Source organism: Triticum urartu, chromosome 4 (genome assembly GCF_003073215.2).
Source record: "Triticum urartu cultivar G1812 chromosome 4, Tu2.1, whole genome shotgun sequence".
In the NCBI taxonomy this organism is placed as follows: Eukaryota; Viridiplantae; Streptophyta; class Magnoliopsida; order Poales; family Poaceae; genus Triticum; species Triticum urartu.
In genome coordinates this window covers 613,346,811-613,369,511 of record NC_053025.1, presented here as the reverse complement: position 1 = coordinate 613,369,511, position 22,701 = coordinate 613,346,811, and the positions used below count along the sequence as shown (strand labels likewise).

Genomic DNA, 22,701 nt, shown 5'->3' with positions numbered 1-22,701 from the left:
TTTTATACCGATATGACTTACGTGGTAGTGCCACAAGTAGGTGGTACTATCATTACTATCTTTTGGCATGAACATGTGTATCACTACGATCGAGATTCAATAAACCATTCATTTCAGGTGTAAGACCATTGAAGGTATTATTCAAATAAACAGAATAACCATTATTCTCTTTAAATGAATAACCGTATTGCGATAGACATAATCCAATCATGTCTATGGTCAACGCAAACACCAATCTCGATGGTAGAGGGAACGTACGATATTTGATCAACCTTGGAAATACTTCCAACACATATCGTCATCTCACCTTTAGCTAGTCTCCATTTATTCCGTAGCTTTTATTTCGAGTTACTAACACTTAGCAAACGAACCAGTATCTAATACCCTGGTGCTACTAGGAGTACTAGTAAAGTACACATTAACACAATGTATATCCAATATACTTCTATCGACCTTGCCAGCCTTCTCATCTACCAAGTATCTAGGGTAATTCTGCTCCAGTGGCTGTTCCCCTTATTACAGAAGTACTTAGTCTCGGGTTTGGGTTCAACCTTGGGTTTCTTCACTAGAGCAGCAGCTGATTTGCCGTTTCATGAAGTATCCCTTCTTGCCCTTGCCCTTCTTGAAACTAGTGGTTTCACCAACCATCAACAATTGATGCTCCTTCTTGATTTCTACTTTTGTGGTGTCAAACATCGCGAATATCTCAAGGATCATCATATATGTCCCTGATATATTATAGTTCATCACGAAGCTCTAGCAGCTTGGTGGTAATGACTTCGGAGAAACATCACTATCTCATCTGGAAGATCAACTCCCACTCGATTCAAATGATTGTTGTACTCAGACAATCTGAGCAGAAGCTCAACAATTGAGCTTTTCTCCATTAGTTTGCAGGCTAAGAAAATCGTCAGAGGTCTTATACCTCTTGACGTGGGCACGAGCCTGAAATCCCAATTTCAGTCCTTGGAACATCTCATATGTTCTGCGATGTTTCAAAAACGTCTTTGGTGCCTCAATTCTAAACCATTTAGCATTACGCACTGAACTATCATGTAGTCATCAAAACGTGTATGTCATATGTTCGTAACATCCACAGACGACGTTCGAGGTTCAGCACACTGAGCGGTGCATTAAGGACATAAGCCTTCTATGAAGCAATGAGGACAAACCTCAGTTTACGGACCTAGTCCGCATAATTACTACTATCAACTTTCAACTAAATTTTCTCTAGGAACATATCTAAACAGTAGAACTGAAGCGCGAGCTACGACATAATTTGCGAAGACCTTTTGACTATGTTCAGGATAATTAAGTTCATCTTGTGAACTCCCACTCAGATAGACATCCCTCTAGTCATCTAAGTGATTACATCATCCGAGTCAACTAGGCCGTGTCCGATCATCACGTGAGACGGACTAGTCATCATCGGTGAACATCTTCATATTGATCGTATCTACCATACGACTCATGCTCAACCTTTCGGTCTCTTGTGTTCTGAGGCCATGTCTGTACATGCTAGGCTCGTCAAGTCAACCTAAGTATTTCGCGTGTGTAAATCTGTCTTACACCCGTTGCATGTGAACGTTAGAATCTAACACCCGATCATCACGTGGTGCTTCGAAACAACGAACTGTCGCAACGGTGCACAGTTAGGGGGAACACTTTCTTGAAATTATTATGAGGGATCATCTTATTTACTACCGTCGTTCTAAGTAAACAAGATGCATAAACATGATAAACATCACATGCAATCAAATAGTGACATGATATGGCCATCATCACTTTGCTCCTCTTGATCTCCATCTTCGGGGCTCCATGATCATCATCGTCACCGGCATGACACCATGATCTCCATCATCATGATCTCTATCATCGTGTCTTCATGAAGTTGTCTCGTCAACTATTACTTCTACTACTACAGCTAACGGTTAGCAATAAAGTAAAGTAATTACATGACGTTTATGTTGACACGCAGGTCATAAATAAATTAAGACAACTCCTATGGCTCCTGCCGGTTGTCATACTCATCGACATGCAAGTCGTGATTCCTATTACAAGAACATGATCAATCTCATACATCACATATATCATTCATCACATCCTTTTGGCCATATCACATCACATAGCGTACCCTGCAAAAACAAGTTAGACGTCCTCTAATTGTTGTTTGCATGTTTTACGTGGCTGCTATGGGTTTCTAGCAAGAACGTTTCTTACCTACGCAAAAACCACAACGTGATATGCCAATTGCTATTTACCCTTCATAAGGACCCTTTTCATCGAATCCGATCCGACTAAAGTGGGAGAGACAGACACCCGCTAGCCACCTTATGCAACTAGTGCATGTCAGTCGGTGGAACCAGTCTCACGTAAGAGTACGTGTAAGGTCGGTCCGGGCCGCTTCATCCCACAATGCCGCCGAATCAGGATTGGACTAGTAACGGTAAGGATATTGAACAAAATCAATGCCCATAACTACTTTGTGTTCTACTCGTGCATAGAAACTACGCATAGACCTAGATCATGATGCCACTGTAGGGGAACGTAGCAATAATTCAAAATTTTCTACGTATCACCAAGATCAATCTATGGAGTCATCTAGCAACGAGGGAGGAGTGGATCTACATACCCTTGTAGATCACGCGCGGAAGCGTTCAAGAGAACGGGGTTGATGGAGTCGTACTCGTCGTGATCCAAATCACCGATGATCCTAGCGCCGAACGGACGGCACCTCCGCGTTCAACACACGTACGGAGCAGTGACGTCTCCTCCTTCTTGATCCAGCAAGGGGAAGGAGAGGTTGATGGAGATCCAGCAGCACGACGGCGTGGTGGTGGAAGTAGCGGGATTCCAACAGGGCTTCGCCAAGCGCTGCGGGAGGAGGGAGATGTGTCATGGGAGGGAGAGGGAGGCGCCAGGGCTTAGGTGTTGCTGCCCTCCCTTCCCCCCACTATATATAGGGCCAAGGGAGAGGAGGGGGGGCGCAGCCTTGGCCCTTCCTCCAAGGAAGGGTGCGGCCAGGGAGGAGTCCATCCTCCCCAAGGCACCTAGGAGGTGCCTTCCCCCTTTAGGACTCTTTCTTTCCCTTATCTCTTGGCGCATGGGCCTCTTGGGGCTGGTGCCCTTGGCCCATACAGGCCAAGGCGCACCCCCTACAGCCCATGTGCCCCCCCGGGGTAGGTGGCCCCACCCGGTGGACCCCCGGGACCCTTCCGGTGGTCCCGGTACAATACTGGTGACCCCGAAACTTGTCCCGATAGCCGAAATAGCACTTCCTATATATAAATCTTTACCTCCGGACCATTCCGGAACTCCTCTGACGTCCGGGATCTCATCCGGGACTCCGAACAACTTTCAGGTTACCGCATACTAATATCTCTTTAACCCTAGCGTCACCGAACGTTAAGTGTGTAGACCCTACGGGTTCGGGAGACATGCAGACATGACCGAGATGACTCTCCGGTCAATAACCAACAGCGGGATCTGGATACCCATGTTGGCTCCCACATGTTCCACGATGATCTCATCGGATGAACCACGATGTCAAGGACTTAATCAATCCTGTATACAATTCCCTTTGTCTAGCGGTACGATACTTGCCCGAGATTCGATCGTCGGTATCCCGATACCTTGTTCAATCTCGTTACCGGCAAGTCTCTTTACTCATTTCGTAACACATCATCCCGTGATCAACTCCTTGATCACACTGTGCACATTATGATGATGTCCTACCGAGTGGGCCCAGAGATACCTCTCCGTTTACACGGAGTGACAAATCCCAGTCTCGATTCGTGCCAACCCAACAGACACTTTCGGAGATACCTGTAGTGTACCTTTATAGCCACCCAGTTACGTTGTGACGTTTGGCACACCCAAAGCACTCCTACGGTATCCGGGAGTTGCACAATCTCATGGTTTAAGGAAATGATACTTGGCATTAGAAAAGCTTTAGCATACGAACTACATGATCTTGTGCTAGGCTTAGGATTGGGTCTTGTCCATCACATCATTCTCCTAATGATGTGATCCCGTTATCAACGACATCCAATGTCCATGGTCAGGAAAGCGTTACCATCTATTGATTAACGAGCTAGTCAACTAGAGGCTTACTAGGTACATGGTGTTGTCTATGTATCCACACATGTATCTGAGTTTCCTATCAATACAATTCTAGCATGGATAATAAACGATTATCATGAACAAGGAAATATAATAATAACCAATTTCTTATTGCCTCTAGGGGCATATTTCCAACACCACCTTGGGAACTTGGAAGGGAACTGTTCACCTCTATGGACTAGGAAAAACCCTCTAGCACTTTATCTGGGGCTTCTGGTAGCGCACCCCAGGGTTGCCATGTGACTATGCACCAAACCAACTTGTGTTGGGTCAGGTAGCCCTCCATGATCTTTTCCTATAGTCTTCCCTGGAGTGCGAGCCTCTGTGAACACGAGGCACGCCGGGAAACATGAAGAGTGCGGGGTCTCAATACTCAGAAGTGCCCAAGTAATCATCTCAGCTGCCTCCGGAAGCATACACCTGGTACGTGTCGTGCATTGTGGGTGTAGGAGCCGCTCCACCTGCAAATCGACACATTGTGCCGCCCTCCAACAAGTCCTAGGGTAGCCGAAATTTCAACCAACAGCGTAGTGCGATAGGGGAAAGCCATTTTTTTGTTGGACTTAGTCCGTAAAAATTGGGGAAAACTAGATATATCCCGGAAATGCAAAGGATAATGCATCATGGATCCAAAAGCCCACGGGAAAAATTTCCCCAATGAAGAACCAAAAGGCAACAAAAGAGGCAAAATTTTAAGAAAAATATTTTTTGGGGAACCTTCCGTTGATTGGGGGCATAGGTCGGACTCCTGGGAATCTACAAGACGGTATGCTCCCCCGTCGTAGACTTGCTCGATGACGTATGGCCCTTCCCACTTTTGATCGAACTTGCCCTTCGTCTTGTGCGTCACGAAGATGGGTCGCCTGAGCACGAGAACCAACTCTCCTTTTCAGAAGACGCGTTGCTTGATGAGCTTGTCGTAAGCTCTCACCATATTCTGGCGGTAAAGCTCTAGGTTCTGTAGGGCACGAAGTCGCCCCTCTTCAAGGGTGTCGAGCTCCTGAAACTGCAGTTGCACCTGTTCGTCTTGGGCGATCTCATCTTGGATAGCCACCCTCAAAGAGGGTAGCTGGACCTCCAGTGGAAGGACCGCCTCACTCCCGTAAACGAGAGAAAACCAAGTCGCCTTTGTTGGGGGTACAGACTGTAACACATTACGCCTATAAGGACTCGAAGAAACGATCATGTGAGTCTCCCTTGTGCCTTGTCACCGTCTTCTTGAGTATCTGCCGAGTGTCTTGTCGAAGGCTCCGATTGCACCGTTGGCTTGGTGTAGATGGTGGGGATGTGGTGATGAAGTGAAGGGGAGAGCGGTACGCCCATCGCTCCGGCCATGCTTAGCCATATACTTTCGTCTTATCAATTGTCCTTGATGAAGTGGGCGGCCTTCGCCTCATCGGTGCCTGGCCTGGTGGTGTCCGCCTTGTCGGTGTCGGACTGGATGACTTGCCTTCGCCTCGTCGGTGCCTGACAAGATATGGATTGCTTCATTGGAAAAAGACATGCCGATAGAGTATAGCTTTGCCTCGTCGGAGCTTGGACGATGTCGGGGAAGCGTGTTGATGTAAAAGTTGGAGAAGACTTGCGTGTCGCCGCATGATAGCGGTGCTTAAAGATGACGATAATACTATCTCGTCGATGTAGACCTTGGGGCGTCACAGTTACAGGGACAACCTTCGCTCGGTGTAGACAGTTGATGTAGAAGAATGGCGGTGTGCCGGTGCAGTCTGTGTCGTTGCCGGGTAATAAGCCAGTGAAGATGGCGAAATCATGTAGGCGTTCGGAAGAGATGCTATAGACCGCGTCCTCGGCAGATGAAGAGTTGATGAAGTCGGCGATCCCATGTCGGTGTAGGTGCGGTGCACCGAGGTGGTCAGCGTCCTTGCCGGATGAGAAGTTGATGAAGGTGTCGACGTTATGTCCATGTAGGTACAAGGTGGCTTGTCGAGGTAGTTAGCACCCGCGAGCGGATGTGAAGTCGATGAAGGTGTCGACATTGTCTCGATGAAGCAGCTTCCTTGCCGAGCCGGAGATTGGTGGCGATGGCATCAGCGTGGTCGAGGTAGTTAGCTACCTTGCCGGGTGAGAAGCCGATGAAGGTCTTGGCATCCTATCGACGAAGCAGTCTTCCTGGTCGAGCCGGAGGTCGAGGGCGACGGCTCCAACATGGCCGTAAGTGGTGTAGATGGCGTCGGGCCGCACACCGGCATGGCGAAGATGGCGCCGGGCTGCAGGCTAGCAGCTCCGACGTTGTCGCGGCGGTGTAGATGGCACTGGGGCCGCACGCCGGCAACCCTTCCGATGTCATCGCCAAGGCGGAGTTTGGTGCCGTGCTACTCACCTGCAGCCTCGCCGCTGTCATCATGGAAGCATAAATGGAAGAAGACACCACTGGCGAGCTGTCCGGTGACCGGTCGTTGCTGTCGTGATACGTCCATGGAGTTGCAATCATCGGCACGTCGTCCACGGCTGCCTTGGGTGCAAGTGCACCAAGTGCGAGTGCGGCTCCCTTTCCTCGTTGACACTACCGCCGTGGGTGCGTCTCCACCTGGGTCTCTCCTCCTCGCTCGGGCTTGGGAGTTTTATGGATATGTGGCCTTGTTGGATGGATTTGCTTCAAGTGAGTCGCCGTCGCCGCCGCCCACGGCTCCGGCCAGATGATCTGCGTCTTGCATCTCACAGGCCCTTCGGGTCTTCTATGTGTGTGAGTTCTCACGTATCGTTTTTGTGACCAGCCCACCGGTCGGCTGGACTAGACTCGTAGGATGGAGGCGCTGCTGCAATGGCGCCCACGCGTTTACCTTCTCCATGTACCGGATGATGATGCTCCCGGATGCTCATGATACTTGTAATTATCATGCCAGGATACACACGAGAGATGGATGGATGTTAAATATTGTGCTGACCTACGATAGTATGCTCATCTCCATGAAGCTAGTGATGCATGCTTGGCTCCACGAAACTGGTGGTGCATGCTGGCGTTACTGCACGCATGCCGGGACGCCACTAGCATGTTCTGCCTTGATGCTGCACGTCCTCCTTGGTGCAAGCGCAGCCGCCGGACAGGACAGAGCACGCGTGTGCTGAACGGTGAGTGCGCCACCGTCAAGGGTGCGTCCTTCCTTCTACCTCGGTCCCCTGGCCGAGCGGGTGCCCCCTCTGCCCTTGTGTATGGCTTTCGTCACCGTCCTCAACACTGCCGCCGCAGGCGCATCTTCTCTTGGCTGGGTGGCCCTTCCCTTACGCATTGAATTTTGTCTCCTGATAGATGGAAGATATACATATATCATGAAAAGTTAGTTAGTGGGGCTTGCATTGCTCCCCTTTCTTGGGCTCGCCGGGCGTCTGCTTGCCTTGCGCAGGCCAACGTCGGATCATCGGCAACTTGCTGTCGCCGGCACGGTTACAACCAGCGCGCTCTTCTTCTGTGGTGCCATAGTGTATTTGTGTCCTTGCTACCGACACAGGCGTGTCTTCAAGCACCCATCCAGGACGTGGCCAGCGACGGCTCTGGCACGGTGCTTCTGCGAGCGTCTTGCACCAGACTTGGCATCCTTAGAACGGCCACGAGGGAGTTCTCCACCTCATCGCTTGTGTTGCCGTCTCGGGCGCACGCGTCGTGCACGTCGTAGCTGGCGCACTATCGCCTCCTCGATTTCCCTTGCTTGACGCTGCCACACCGCAGGCGCGTCCTCTCCTGGCTTGGTCCATCCCCCCGTCTTCTAGCTCTTGTGATGCTGACATGTTGACGAGCTCTTCTACTCACTTGGCTTGCTGTTCACAGAGTGTTGTTAACAAGAAATGTTGGGTGAAGTGTCGGCCATGGTGGCTCCCATGGTCACCACCGTTGAGTAGGCCGAGGGTTCCTTTCTTCGTCTTGCTGTCTTGACCACCAGTTCCAATGTGAGGCATGTTAGGATGCCCCCATTGCTGGAAGTGTCGGGTTGGTGAAGTTTTTCGACGAGGCGCCAAAGTCTGGCGCCCATGTTTAGGACGATGATTTGGGGCTTGATGCTTCATCCTACATGAAGCTTGTGTTGATGATGTACTTGGCGCCAATGGATCATGCAGCCGCCTCTAGATGTTGTTCATCTGCTCTTGGAGTTGACGAAATTCTCGCCGCAGGTCTTCATCATGTGGGGCGGGTGCTTCATGGCGAAGGACAAAAAACCTGCTGTCGTTGGGGAGAGACCGGTCGTCGACCGCTGAAGTATGAAGGCATGGAGCCCACACACCCCACCGAGTATCTTCAAGGTTGATGGAGAACGTAGGGCTTTGTAGAACAGGCTCCTTGTGTGAACGCCGCTTCCAAAAATCCTTCATAATAGCTCGCCTCACCAGGAGCTTGACCTTGGTTGGCTCGTATGCCCAATCGTTGGGGAACAAGTCATATGGAGAGGTCAAGGTGCTCCGGTAAGTGAACTCCCATGCCCCAAGGGACCAATCCTCCTCCGGCATCGTGCTCTGTGCAATGTGGGAGGTAATCTATTGGTGGAGTAGTTGTACCTTGCGATACTTCCTCCTGTAGTTCCGAAGAGGATGTGGGCTTTCCGGCAAACGCGAGTTCGCCATGAGCTTCTGCAGGTTCTGGGAGATGGCCTCCAAACCCTCGAGCAACTCAACCTCAGTGCGTCATGGAGTTGGTCGTGAAGGCTCAGGGTGCGGAAATGGGGTAGGGGCGTGATGGGACGCCGCTCCTTCGTGTCTGTTGGCGCCCTTAGCGCGAAGACGTTGAGCAGCTTCCACGTCTCCTTTCATATCCGCCCTTGTTGACTCCTTCAACAGGGCACATGCCTCGAGCATTAGCTCGCGACGCTCCTTCTTCGCCTTGGCGGCCTCCCGCCTTTGCGCCTTCTTCGACTGCATAGTTTGGAACTGCGCATGATCTTGAGCTTCGTGCATGTAAACCTTGTCACCAAGCTCGATGACGACTAGGGGCGGGAATGATCCAAAATGGATCATCGCTAGCTCCGAGTTGCTTCCGTGTGAGAGTCCACCTCCAAGAAAGGGATCTCGATCAACGGAAATCCTCATCGATGCCTTGTCATGCAGCATGCTGTGTGGACTGGGAGACGGGCGAAGACGATTCTGACGACCACAGTTAAGCAGAGATGGGAGGAGAACCATGTCCCACCGGGCGTGCCAATTTGTTTGACACGAGAAATAATAAAAATAACGTAGGTTATTGTATTATTATCTCTCTACGCACCAGGGAAAATAAAATATTGCGGGCGTGCCAGTGTACTAAGTACACGAATAAACATAGGGAAACATGCATCTATCTATCTATCTATCTATATCTATATCTATCTATCTATCTATCTATCTATCTATCTATATCTATCTATCTATACCTATACCTATACTAATTCTAGACTTCCTAAAAATTCCCACGCTAATTAGATTTTACAAGCCGTTAATCTGGTGGGACCTAATAATTACGGTGTAGATTAACTCCAGGTTCAATATTTTTTTTGGAACAAACTCCATGTAGAATCTTTTTTTTACACAAACTCCATGTATAATCTTTTTTTGACAAACTCCACGTTCAATCTCAGGATGACTCCACGTTCAATTTATGACCCGCATGCCCAATCTTTTGTTTTTTTAGAAAAACTCCACGTTCAATCTATAAAAAAGTTCCCCACGTCTAGGGAGAACTCCACGTCCAATTTATGGCCCGCAAGATCCAACCTTTTTTTTTTCTTACAAACTCCATGTTAAATCATGCCCAATCTTTTGTTTTTTTAGAAAAAGTCCACGTTCAATCTATAAAAAAGTTCCCCACGTCCAGGGAGAACTCGACGTCCAATTTATCGCCCGCAAGATCCAACCTTTTTTTTTTCTTACAAACTCCATGTTAAATCTATGGAAAACTTCTCCACGTTCAATCAAGGGAGAACTACATGTTCAATTTACGGCCCGCACGTCCAATCTATTTTATTCTCACATAACAAACTCCACGTTCAATCTATTGAGACCTTCTGATATTTTGGAGGTCCAACAGCCCAAGCGTGTTTGGATGGAAATCCTGGGAGAGTGCCTGGTAGCTTCATGTACCGTGACCTATTTTGCTTCTCCGTCGCGTGATTGTCGCCACTTCTTTCTCTAAATGCGAGGTCGTTTATTCTTTAGAGGAAATAGTCAAACAGATGCGGTGTTGGGGCGGTGCTGATCAATGAGGAGCTACATGGTGTGAGACACGCAGCACACACATGTCCTGCAAGTGACCGGACCTATGCGTATCGGTCGACAATGGTGAGATCAAACTGGTGTTATGGAACTCTGTCCAGCAAACAACGTATTTTCTCTTCGCATCTGAATTATGTCTTTCTATTTTACAATGCGTTGGAAGTGTTTGATGAATTGTTAAGTTGCCAATAGTTGAATTCATATAGAAGAGTCTTACTAACGAATTTGTTAAGTCTTTCATGTACTGTGTTTCAAAACTGCATTTGTATTCACTAAGGACATTCATGTTTTCAACCAGCACTAGCGCTTTAGTTGTATGACGTACGGTTTGTAACTAAACTGCATACTGATTGCACCTGGACAGTCGAAGTATAACACAATTTCAAGTTTCAAATTGTGTCTTTCTTCTAAGATTGTCACCACTTCTTTCTCTAAATGCGAGGTCGTTTATTCTTTAGAGGAAATAGTCAAACAGATGCGGTGTTGGGGCGGTGCCGATCAATGAGGAGCTACATTGTGAGACAAGCAGCACACACATGTCCTGCAAGTGGCCGGACCTAGGCGTATCGGTCGACAATGGTGAGATCGAACTGGTGTTATGGAACTCTGTCCAGCAAACAATGTCTTTTCTCTTCGCATGGCCTTTCCTCCACGAGTCTGAATCTGAATTATTTCTTTCTATTTTACAATGCGTTGGAAGTGTTTGATGAATTGTTAAGTTGCCAATAGTTGAATTCATATAGAAGACTTTTCCTAACGAATTTGTTAAGTCTTTCATGTACTGTGTTCCAAAACTGCATTTGTATTCACTAAGGACATTCATATTTTGAACCAGCACTGGCGCTTTCGTTGTATGAGGTACGGTTTGCAACTAAACTGCATACTAATTGCACGTGGACAGTCGAAGTATAACACAATTTCAAGTTTCAAATTGTGTCTTTCTTCTAACTCTACCCTCTCATCTAAAAATGAGTTATTTCACCATAAGTTTTTATGTTGTTCGCATTCCACCAGGAAGATGAAGTAGAACTCTACTTATCTTAATAATATAGTGCAGTATGATATATGCAACAGTTGTCCTAATCATTAAAAATTTCCAAAGAGTATCCTTCGGTTTGTTTGCTTCCTATTTCCAAAAGGTCTCTACTGTTTGTTTTTTAGCTGAGATTTTTTTATTTAGGTACTTCACTAGAGAGGAGCGATCTGCAAGAGTTGGCTGCTATGTATATATATGTTACGGGCCAGCACACAGATTTTTTGCCGTCGAGTAAGTTCAAGCCCTTAAGATGATTTCTAAATTTCATAGTGTTAGTTCAAATTATGTGATCTTTATAACTGAAGTTGATCATAATCATTCTGTGTACAGAGCATTTGAAAATGTTGTTCAGTAAATGACTGAAATTAGAAGTATGCCTATTTGTAGCATATTGTAGAGGGGTAGTTCCACTTCCAAGTATCAAATGTACCTTATGTTCAGATAAATTTTTCCTTTATATTGAATATATCTCATGCCTTGCAGGATCAACTTCCTACACACAAGTGAATTACTTCTGGAGTTCAATTGTTACTACATTGAAGAGAAATACGATAGCATCTAATAATCCACTATGGTATTCAATGTGTTTTCTTCTTTGGTTGAAAATTGCTTCCCGTCCATTGCATAATGTGTAGAAATATCATAGTACTTCTGCTGAAGTCATAAAAAAAAGCTTCCATTACATAATTTGTACAGAAATCATAGTGTGCTTACTATTGGCATCCTCGCCTTTCGTTGATGACAGAACTTGGTAAGCACACTAAATAGCATTTATTTTTCGGCTGAGAATGCTTCCTCCAGCGGATAAATCTGTGTACTATGTCCTGAACATCACGAGATAATGCGAATGTTGTATGGCTTTCAACCCACCAACTTTTCTTGATTGTCTTTGCATTTCAACATAGTGATTAGCTAACAATTTCTTACCAATTAGAAAGAACTGAACTGTTTCTTCTTCCACTGTTTCTTTACTTTCTACTATAGTCTTTGCATTTTAACTGCACTTTTTTTATGAAACGGTACATTCATCACATCGTCAAACTATGGGTTTACACCACAACATTTCCTTTCTCATGTATTAGGTTGCTAGGCAAAACCATGACAGCTACAAGATGAATTTTAAGCTCTATAAAAAGAATATATCAGAAGTGCATGGATCCTATTCTTTACCTTTTTTATTTGGCATGTGGAGTTACCGACTTCATATTCTATGTGGATATAAGGATGGATTTACTTGGGTCAGGCACACTTTGTTGTGGGGTTACGGCTACAAGGGGATGCTTCATCAGAGATCAGGGTTGTTGGTAGAAAATATGAGGTGACTATTGGAAATTTATTCTGATCATTGTAACAGAAACTCATCAATTCCCTGCTATTGTAGGACTAGGGTTCCTACCGGCTCTACTGCGTAGGTTGTAGGGGCAAGGAGGGAGTGGACGCGGCGAGGAACGGGCGCGCCGGCGGCAGGGCGCCGTCGCGGCTAGGGTTGAGGGCGGCGGCGGCTTGGCTGCGGCGGCTATGGTTTCCGGCTCCTCTAGGAGCCGGGCAACAAAAGATAATAATAGTCTTTATTGCTTGTCTCAAAACGATGTCTTACATGAGTATTTATAATTTTAGCCTAAGATAACTTTCCTAAGATAACTTGCCTAAGATAACTTGTGGGCCAAGCCCCTAATACTAATGCCTGGTGGGCCTCCGGAAGGCCCGCCCACTGAATTAGGACGAACCAGACAGCACGACGGAGCTGGGCCTGCAACACCTTTGCTGGCTCTGGAAGAATGCGACCATCGGCGGTTGGAGGAAGCGCCGGAGGAGCCGCTGGTGGCTCGCCACGGAAAGGCTTGAGCAGCCCCACATGGAACACGTCGTGGATGCGGGCGCGGGCTGGAAGCTGAAGACGATAGGCCACCTTCCCAATGCGCTCCACGACAGGGAAGGGCCCGGCGTAGCGAGGGCCAAGCTTGTGCTTCGCGCGCGGGTCCAGTCACTGCGTAGAGCGGTGGAGAAGACGCAGCCACACCCAGTCACCCACTGCGAACTCCGCCTCACGATGATGATCGTCGTAGTAGTGCTTGGCCGTCTGCTGGGCCTGAAGGAGACGCTGACGGACCTCAGCCAGCATCTCATCACGGGTGCGGATAAGGTCACCCACAACCGCCGTCCGAGCCGTCTCCGGGTCGACCGGAAGTATAGGAGGGGGTGGTCGACCATAGACCACCTCAAATGGCGTCGCGCGCAGGGCGGAGTGATAAGAAGTGTTGTAGCAGTACTCCGCCCAAGAGAGCCAGTCCACCCAAGCGCGAGGCCGATCACCTGTCACACAACACAAATACATGGCAATGACCTTGTTAACCACCTCAGACTGACCGTTCGTCTGAGGATGGAACGCCATACTCAGGCGGAGCTGGACACCCGCCATCCTGAAGAGGTCGCGCCAGACATGGCCCGTGAAGACTGGGTCCCGATCATTGACGATCGATGTCGGGAACCCGTGTAGACGGACTATGCCGTCGAAGAAGGCCCGGGCCACGGACGTCGCCGTGTACGGATGGCCCAGCGTGATGAAGTGGGCGTACTTAGAGAAGCGATCGACCACCGTGAGGATGACCGACTTGCCCCCCACCTTGGGAAGGCCCTCGATGAAGTCCAAGGAGATATCCGCCCAAACCTGAGACGGCACCTCCAAGGGCTGAAGGAGCCCCGCCGGCCTCAGGGTCTCTGTCTTGTTGCGCTGGCAAGTCTGACAAGACCGAACCCAGTCGCGGACCAGGGCACGATCGCCAGGGATGTAGAAGTCGGCGCGAAGACGATGGAGGGTTTTCTGCACACCCTCATGGCCCGCCGAGTGGGCGAGCTGCAACACCTGGTGACGGAGATCATCATGCGCCGGAACAAAGATCCGGCGCCCATGGAGGAGCAGTCCGTCAGAGAAGCGCCAGGGCTCCTCCAAGTCGCCGGCCGCGAGCTGCTGCTGAAGAAGTGCGGCGTCATCTGCCGTCGCAGTGGCGCATCGAATGTCGGTGAAGAGACCGAACGATGGCCCGGAGCGGATGCACAGGGCCGTCCTGGCGGACGCGTCGGCGGGTGGCGCGAGGTCGGAATCGCGACGGGACAGCGTGTCGGCCACGGTGTTAAGACGGCCTGGCCGATACTCGACAGAGAAGTCGAAGCCGAAGAGCTTGCTGATCCACTAGTGCTGCGGGACGGTCGACAGCCGTTGATACAGCAAGAACTTCAGGCTGTAGTGGTCCGTGCGAATGTGGAAGGTCCGCCCCCACAAGTATGGCCGCCAATGACGCACGGCCTAGACGAGGCCAATGAGCTCCCGCTCGTAAGCTGCCAACTTAAGATGGCGCGGAGCGAAAGGCCGGTTGAATAAAGGGAGGGGCCCATCGCCCTGATGAAGTACGGTGCCGAACCCGGCGCCCGAGGCGTCGCAGTCCACCACGATCGGGCGGTCGAAGTCGGGCATCTGGAGGACGGGGCCTGTCGTGAGGGCCCCCTTGAGGGCCTCGAACGCCGTCGTCGCCTCGTCGTCCCAGGCGAAGGCGTCGCGGCGAAGCAACCGCGTGAGGGGCGCCGCGATGAGTCCGAACTCCCGGATAAATTTCTGGTAGTAGCCGGCGAGTCCGAGGAACCCGCGGAGAGCCCGCGGCGAGTGAGGCGTCGGACAGGCGGAGATGGCCGCCACCTTATCGGCGTCCATAGCCACCCCGTCGGCCGATATGACATGGCCGAGGTAGGCGACGATAGGTGTCCCGAACGAGCACTTCGAGCGCTTAAGGTGGAGGTGGTGCGCCCGAAGCTCGTTGAAGACGATGGCGATGTGCTGGAGATGTTCGGCCCAGGTGGCGCTGTAGATAAGAATGTCATCAAAGAAAACAAGCACAATCCGCCATAAGTAGGGTCGAAGGACGTCGTTCATCAGGGCCTGGAACGTCGCTGGGGCGTTGGCGAGGCCGAAAGGCATCACCAAGAACTCGAAGTGGCCATGGTGGGTGCGAAACACCGTCTTGGCGATGTCGTCCGGATGCATGCGCACCTGATGATAGCCCGACCGGAGATCGAGCTTGGTGAAGAAGCGTGCCCCATGGAGCTCATCCAAGAGCTCATCGACCACCGGTATAGGGAACTTGTCCTTGAGCGTGAGTGCGTTGAGGGCGCGGTAGTCGATGCAGAAGCGCCATGTGTCGTCTGACTTACGGACGAGAAGCACCGGCGCCGTGAAGGGCGACGTGGAGATCCGGATGATGCCTGCGGCGAGCATCAGGGAACACTGGCGCTCCAACTCATCCTTCTGCAGCTGGGGGTAGCGGTAGGGCCGCACCGCCACCGGAGTGGAACCTGGTACGAGGTGAATATGATGGTCGTACACCCGGGCAGGCGGAACACCCCGCGGATCGTCGAAGATGTCGCTGTGCTACTGCAGAAGAGAATCCAGCAGGGGGTGCTCGGCCTCCAAGGACGCGGCAGCCAGCTGGAGGTGTGGCACGGCAGGCGCGGCGCCCCCAATGCCCTCCCACCGGATGCGGCGGCCCTGCCGCCAGAATGTCATCGTTAGCGCGTCGAAATCCCACAGGATGGGGCCGAGGGTCCGGAGAAATTCCACCCTGAGGATGAAGTCGAAGCAGCCCAGATCGATCCCTGCACAGGTGATGGAAAAGTGTTCGCCGCCGATGGAGATGGGAACGTCGCGGGCTAGCCCATGGCACCGGAGGAGATCGCCGTTCGCCACTGTGATCCGCAGGCGCTCCCCGCCCGTCGTCGGGAGGGCTAGCCGACACATGGTCGACTCGGGCAGAAAGTTGTGTGTGGAGCCCATATCTAGCAGGGCCACCAGTCGCTCGCCATGGATCGTCACGGGCAGCAGCATGGTCCGCTCGCCCCGGATGCCGGCCAGGGCGTGAAGGGAGACGACACACGTCGTCGCTGCGGAATCCGCGGCCGCGTCCTCGGTTGCCGCAGGCGGATGTAACGGGTCGTGCGAGTCGTCCTCCTCGATGTAGTCGACCGTCTCTAAATAAAAGAGGCGGGGGCAGACATGGGTCGGCGTGTAGGGCTCATCGCAGTTGAAGCAGAGACCCTGACGGTGACGCTCCTGCTGCTCGGCCGGTGACAGCCGACGGAAGGGTCGTGTGGCGGCCGGGGGTGTGGCCGTCGCGGCTGGAAGAGGCCGACCCGGGGTTGAGGAAGTCGGTGCTGGCCGAATGGGCTGGCGGCTGCTCCGTCCGAGTGGCTGCTGCAGTGCCTGGGCCCGCTGCTCGAAGGCCCGGGCGTAGTACATGGCCGTCTGGAGGTCGGGGGGATCCTGGAGCTCGACGTCCACGCGGATATGGTCCGGCAGACCGCGCACAAAGAGCTCGGCGCGCTGGGTCGCGGAGACGCCCGGCGCGTGGCACGCCAGGGCCTGGAAGCGGTCGGCGTAGTCCTGCACCATAGATGTGAACGGTAAACGGCCGAGGGCCGCCAGTCGGCTCCCGCGGATAGGAGGCCCAAAACGGAGGAGACAGAGCTCCCGGAAGCGCTCCCAAGGTGGCATGCCGCCCTCGTCCCGCTCGAGGGCGTAGTACCAGGTCTGCGTTGCGCCTGAAGATGATAGGACGCAAGCCAGGTATGATCTGAAGCGAGCGTCCGCTGCCCTCGAAAGAATTGCTCGCACTGGTTGAGCCAGTTGAGGGGGTCCTCCGTGCCCTCGTAGGTGGCGAAGTCCAGTTTGGCGAAGCGAGGGGGTGTCGGCCCGCCGTGCCCGGGGGCGGCCGCAGTCGCCGCCGGCGCGTATGCTGGGTCGGGAAGCGCCGGGGCGTAGTTCGCCGAGCTGGAGGGGTGATCAAACCGCAGGGAGGGCGTCGGGTGTTCCGGCGCCGTGGAGTAGACCGGGCCCGGAGACGAGCCGGTCGCCCAAGCGGGGATCGGCGATGGTGACGGTGGAAACTGCACCTGGTGCAGGGGCCGACCCGTAGCCCTAGGCGCGGGTGGTGGTACTGTCGATGGCGGCGGCGCCTGGTGGAGCTGCTGCACCGGCGCCTGTGGCGTGGGGGCCGGCGGGGCGCCGGAAGAAGCTGCTGGATCGGGCCCCCCAGCGGCGCGGTGGAGGACGGCCATGCTGGCCACGGCTGTCCCGCAACCGAGTAGTGCGGCGGCTGGGACGCCCCTCCGTAGGGCGCCTAGAAGGCCGGGGCGGGCCACTGTAGCGGCGGCGGTCCGTAGGCGGTGGTGCCGGCCTCGGTGGTGGGGGCTGGTTCCCGGCGAGGTAGAGGGTAATAGCCCTGACTGCCTGGACAAGCTCCCGTAGGGTGCCCGACACCTCCTCGGGCGAGAGGAGCGGAGGCGGGTCCGCCGTGATGGTGATGGGCGCTGTCGCGGTGGTGATGGTGGTGCCGGATGCGATCTCCGCCATCGCGGTGGAAGTGGCCGGCGGCAGCGAGAGCGGGGTGGAGGTGGATGGTAGTGGCGGCGGTTTTGAGATTGTGACATGATCGACCTGGTGTCTCTGGATACCAAATTGGTAGGACTAGGGTTCCTACCGGCTCTACTGCGTAGGTTGTAGGGGCAAGGAGGGAGTGGACGCGGCGAGGAACGGGCACGCCGGCGGCAGGGCGCCGTCACGGCTAGGGTTGAGGGCGGCGGCGGCTTGGCTGCGGCGGCTAGGGTTTCCGGCTCCTCTAGGAGCCGGGCAACAAAAGATAATAATAGTCTTTATTGCTTGCCTCAAAACGATGTCTTACATGAGTATTTATAATTTTAGCCTAAGATAACTTTTCTAAGATAACTTGCCTAAAATAACTTGTGGGCCAAGCCCCTAATACTAATGCCCGGTGGGCCTCTTCCTAAAATAGACCAAGCCGGTCATAACATATTGACTATTTTCCGAATTGGAGTATGTGCCTAATCACTGGTTTGTCTTTGTACCATTAGAGCTTTACAGCCATTTTATTGGGGATAAAATGAAGTGATAAGCCTACAGTACTTGAAAATATTATTTCCTTTGTGGAGAACAGACAAAATGGGGAAAGGCCATGGCAGCCACTGAATTTTTTGCCAACTACTAGCTTTAATCTGAGGAATGTACCGCTTTTGTGAAAACTTCATCTTAGATATATGAAAGAATATTTCTCTATATGTATATTTCAGGTGGAAACCTGCAACTTTTAGGCCTAATATATACTTTTCTTAATGAAAGTTTGATCGAACTAGGAACAACTAATTAATCATGTTCTCTGCATACGTGTGTCATTCATTATATACGTATATTATACATATCTAATGCAATATAAGAAATCTTTAGAATCTTGACAAGAACTTTGTTCCAGAAAGGACCATGCTTCTTTCTCCTATATCTTATAGGTTGATTTTGTCAACTACGTAAATTAAATCTTCATGCCCTATGCCTCGGGTTTTATACTGTTCTATCCATTTCGAGAAAATCTGTGGAAATCCTAATGTTCAGACCTAGCTATGACAAATAGTTCATGTACTACTATTTTCCTAGTCATACTTCACTAAGAGGACACAAATCTATACTCTGCCAAATTGTAATAATCCTCATAAGCGTACAACACTATATGTCATCTTTGCATATTCATTATAATACGTCTTTAATAATTTATTTTTTTGTCATTACCACAACTAGAGGTTGCTTAGCTTCTCCAACATACTATTTTCGATGTGATCAAACATTTCATGCCGTACATGCCATCTAATGTAACTTCATACAACATGTTTTGCTTCTTCAGCACCCATCTGCTCTTGCTGTTTGTGGAATGGAATTGTATTTGGTTCAAAATAAGAAATTATCACATGTGAGAAGAATAGTGCAGAGCAAATAAAATCACACTACCTTTTGCTTGATGGTTCACCGTTATAACTAAATATGACAAGGCAAAACTATACACATATTTGTTTTTGTTTTGTAAGTACAATTGTACGTGTTATATCTCACATTAATATATCTGTACATGGATTTCATTTATGGCTATATGTATTTTTGTGATCGTAGAAGAAATCAAAAGCCTTGAGGTTGTGATGGTTTTAAATAATATTCATATATTTACATATTGTTAATTATAAATTTGAAAACATATCTGCAGGAGCAAAGTGGTAATAAGTTCTAACACTTATGAAAATTATTTGTTTATCGGCCAATACTTAACTTTTAGTATTGTATTTTAGGATCCAAATTTTCATATATTTCTATCAACGTCAAATCAGTAAGTTGTCAAGTTGTAGTTTGTCATAAATACTAAAGTGTAACCGCTATTTTTGTCAATTTGTGCATAGTACAATGTAATTCAAAGGTCACCAAGTTACGCTATATAATGTCGGTAATAAGGAACTTCGTGAAAGACTATAGTCATTTTGTCCCATGGAAAGTACTTGATAACTTAATATGTCTCAATAATAAATGTTTGAATATATTTTCCTATATTCTTACGGAAAAACATTTGTAAAAAGGAACATACTTGAAGTCTAACTATTATGCATCTTTTTTAATGCTAGCCCGTGCAGACGCACGGGTTGACGACTAGTTTTATTACACTAGTAGAAAAGGGGGCTTTGGTCCAGGCCGGGTAAGCCCATTAGTCCCGGTTCAGTCCAGAACCGGGACCAATTGGTGCATTTATCCCGGTTTTGCGGCTAAGGCATTAGTCCCGGTTCACCTGGGCCCTTTAGTCCCGGTTCGTGCCACGAACCGGGACTAAAGGGTGCGATGCCCATTGGTCCCGGTTGATGGCACCAACCGGTACTAAAGGTTAGACCTTTAGTCCCGGTTGGTGCCACCAACCGGGACTAATGGGCTTTGAGGCATTAGTACCGGTTCATGGCACGAACCGGTACTAAAGGTCCCATTTTCAAACTCTCCCCCCCCCCCCCCCACCCCCCACCGTGGACCACCTTTTCAGTTTTAAAAAAAACAAAATAAAATGATGGAAATGTCAATAAAAATAAAATAAAATAAGTTTCCCATGTGATATGTGGTCTAGTTGTTGGGAAAATTTACAAATATGAATTTTGACTTTATTTACAAAATCTCTCTAGAATTTGTAAAATGGGCATAACTTTTGCATACGAACTCGGATTAAAAAGTTTTTTATATGAAAAATCATCTAGTCAAAAAGTTACATCCGATGGAGACCGCCTACGGCCTGTTTGCAAATTTGTAGAATCCTCAAATTCCAAAAGGAAAAAAGTTATGCTCAAATTTCAGTTTTTTTAAATTTTCAGTAAATCTGGTCAAACTATGGTCAAACTACTTATTCAAGAAGTATTAGTGTTACTAAATAATTATTCAAGAATATTAGTGTTATTAAATAATTATTTCATCTTTTTTGAATTTTGGTCAAATCTGGTCAAACTATGGTCAAACTGTGGTCAAACAATGGTCAAACTACTTATTCAAGAAATATTAGTGTTACTAAAAAATTATTATTTTTTAGAACAATAGTTTCAAACTCAAACAGTGAAATATGTGACTTCATGCTCAAGCTAAATTCCTGATGGTTAATAGGATTGAAATCTTACTATTGTCAGGAAAACAACAAGTGCAGACTTGGAAACAAGGGAGAATAAAACCCGGAAGTTAAGCGTGCTCAGGCTGGAGTAGTGAGAGGATGGGTGACCGTTCGGGAAGTTAGATGATTTGGAATGATGAGGAGTGATTAGAGATTAAATTGAGCAGTGATGAGGGGTGATTAGAGATTAGAGGTTAAAATAATTCAGAAATTTGAAAATAAAAAAATTCAAAAAAAAATTTCAAAAAAAAAAATCAAAAAATTTCCTTTAGTCCCGGTTGTGGATTGAACCGGGACTAAAGGGTCAGGGCATTAGTACCGACCCTTTAGTCCCGGTTCCAGAACCGGGACTAAAGGCCCTTTTTCTACCAGTGTTAATCTCTCATCGGAGAAACAAAATAGTAGTACAAGTTCCCTTTACATACGCGCTCCGTGGCCTACTAGCGCGGCCAGCCTGACTGTAACGATTGCGGTCTCTAGTTCCCAGGGCCTCGGAAGGCTCCCGGTTAATTACTCCTGTGGGCTACTCCACGGGATACCTCCGATTAAGCCGTGTGGTCGTTTTCTTCATCTTCGCTTTGCGTTCTCCATGCATGATGATAGTGGTGTGTGGGTAGCGGCAGAGCCCGTGTCCTCGTCGGTACACGCGCCGCTCAAAACATGGCTTTGTGCTAGCCACATCTTCCCTCGCCGTCACGCCTCGCCGATCTTGGCGGCAATGATGTAGTTGGGGTTGAATTTGCATGGGTCCTGCTCGACTTGGAGTTCTAGACGACCTAGCGGACTCGTCGGGGTATGCAAGGGGTATGCCTCGCGGGAGTAAGTTGTTTAGGAGACCGGCGTCGGTGTAAAACCGTCGCACGCTCACATCGGCATGACCGGTGTGGTTAGCGCCTCGTCCCGGCTAGACGCCGAGTTTACGACGGTCCGCCAAGACAATGGCGCCGCCTCAGAGGACCGTGGAAAGTGGTGTCGCGGAGACCGCGTCGCCTTGGTTGGTGTTATGCCAAAGGGTGACTTGAACGCCGGCGACGCCATGGACCGTACGCCAAGAATCTGGCCGCCGTGATAAGTGCGCCTCACTTGATTGAACGCCAAGTTTATGACAGTTTGCTATATCCGAGGGCACCACTTGGCGAACTTGTGGATAGATGATCAAACTGGTTGCGGCGCCTTGTATCAGTTGGACCCCGTATTGGTTGGTCTGCTAGGACAAGGGCACCCCCCCTAAGGGGTCAACGAATGGTGGCCGCATCACCTTGTGTGGGTGCAACACCAAAAGGGGTGACCTGTACGCCAGCGACCGATGGACCTGTAGACTGGACCCTTTTCGCCAAGGACCTGTGCGTCGTGACCTGTGCACCATGATTGGAACATCATAGACCTGTGCATCAGAGACATGTTCGCCATGACCTGTGCGTCGCGACCTGTTCGTCGGGGGCATGTAGGCCGCCGTGGTAGAGCACCGGGGCCAGCGGTTGGGCTGCGTCGTTGGTGAACTCTGACTACTCCGCGCCGTCTCCTCCGGTAAGCAAGACCACCGACCTGTTCGCCGCGATCGGGACGCCAAAGAGTTGTGCATCAAAGAGACCTATTCGTTGCGATCGGGATGCCAAAGACTACACCGAAGAGACCTGTTTGCCATGATCAGGACGCCAAGGACTTGTGCACCGAAGAGACCTGTTCGCCATGGACTTGACTCGGGCTACGTCGTCGCGAGCTCCGGTTCCGCCACGCCGTCTCCTTCAGTAAGCAAGACCAATGACCTATTCGCCGTGATCGGGACGCCAAGGACTTGTGCACCGGAGAGACTTGTTCGCCATGGACTTGACTCGGGCTACA

At 50.0% G+C, this 22,701-nt stretch overlaps 1 long non-coding RNA gene and 1 pseudogene across 1 annotated transcript; one reads left to right on the top strand and one right to left on the bottom strand.

Annotated features, from left to right (window-relative positions):
• The first annotated feature begins 10,475 nt into the window (after positions 1 to 10,475).
• Positions 10,476 to 11,922, top strand: LOC125554433. Its single transcript, XR_007304416.1, has 3 exons — positions 10,476 to 10,893; positions 11,495 to 11,581; positions 11,834 to 11,922. It is a non-coding gene; the product is annotated as an uncharacterized LOC125554433 (long non-coding RNA).
• Positions 11,923 to 15,770: 3,848 nt separating this feature from the next.
• On the bottom strand, positions 15,771 to 17,452 carry LOC125555008 (annotated as a pseudogene).
• Between the last annotated feature and the right edge of the window lie 5,249 nt (positions 17,453 to 22,701).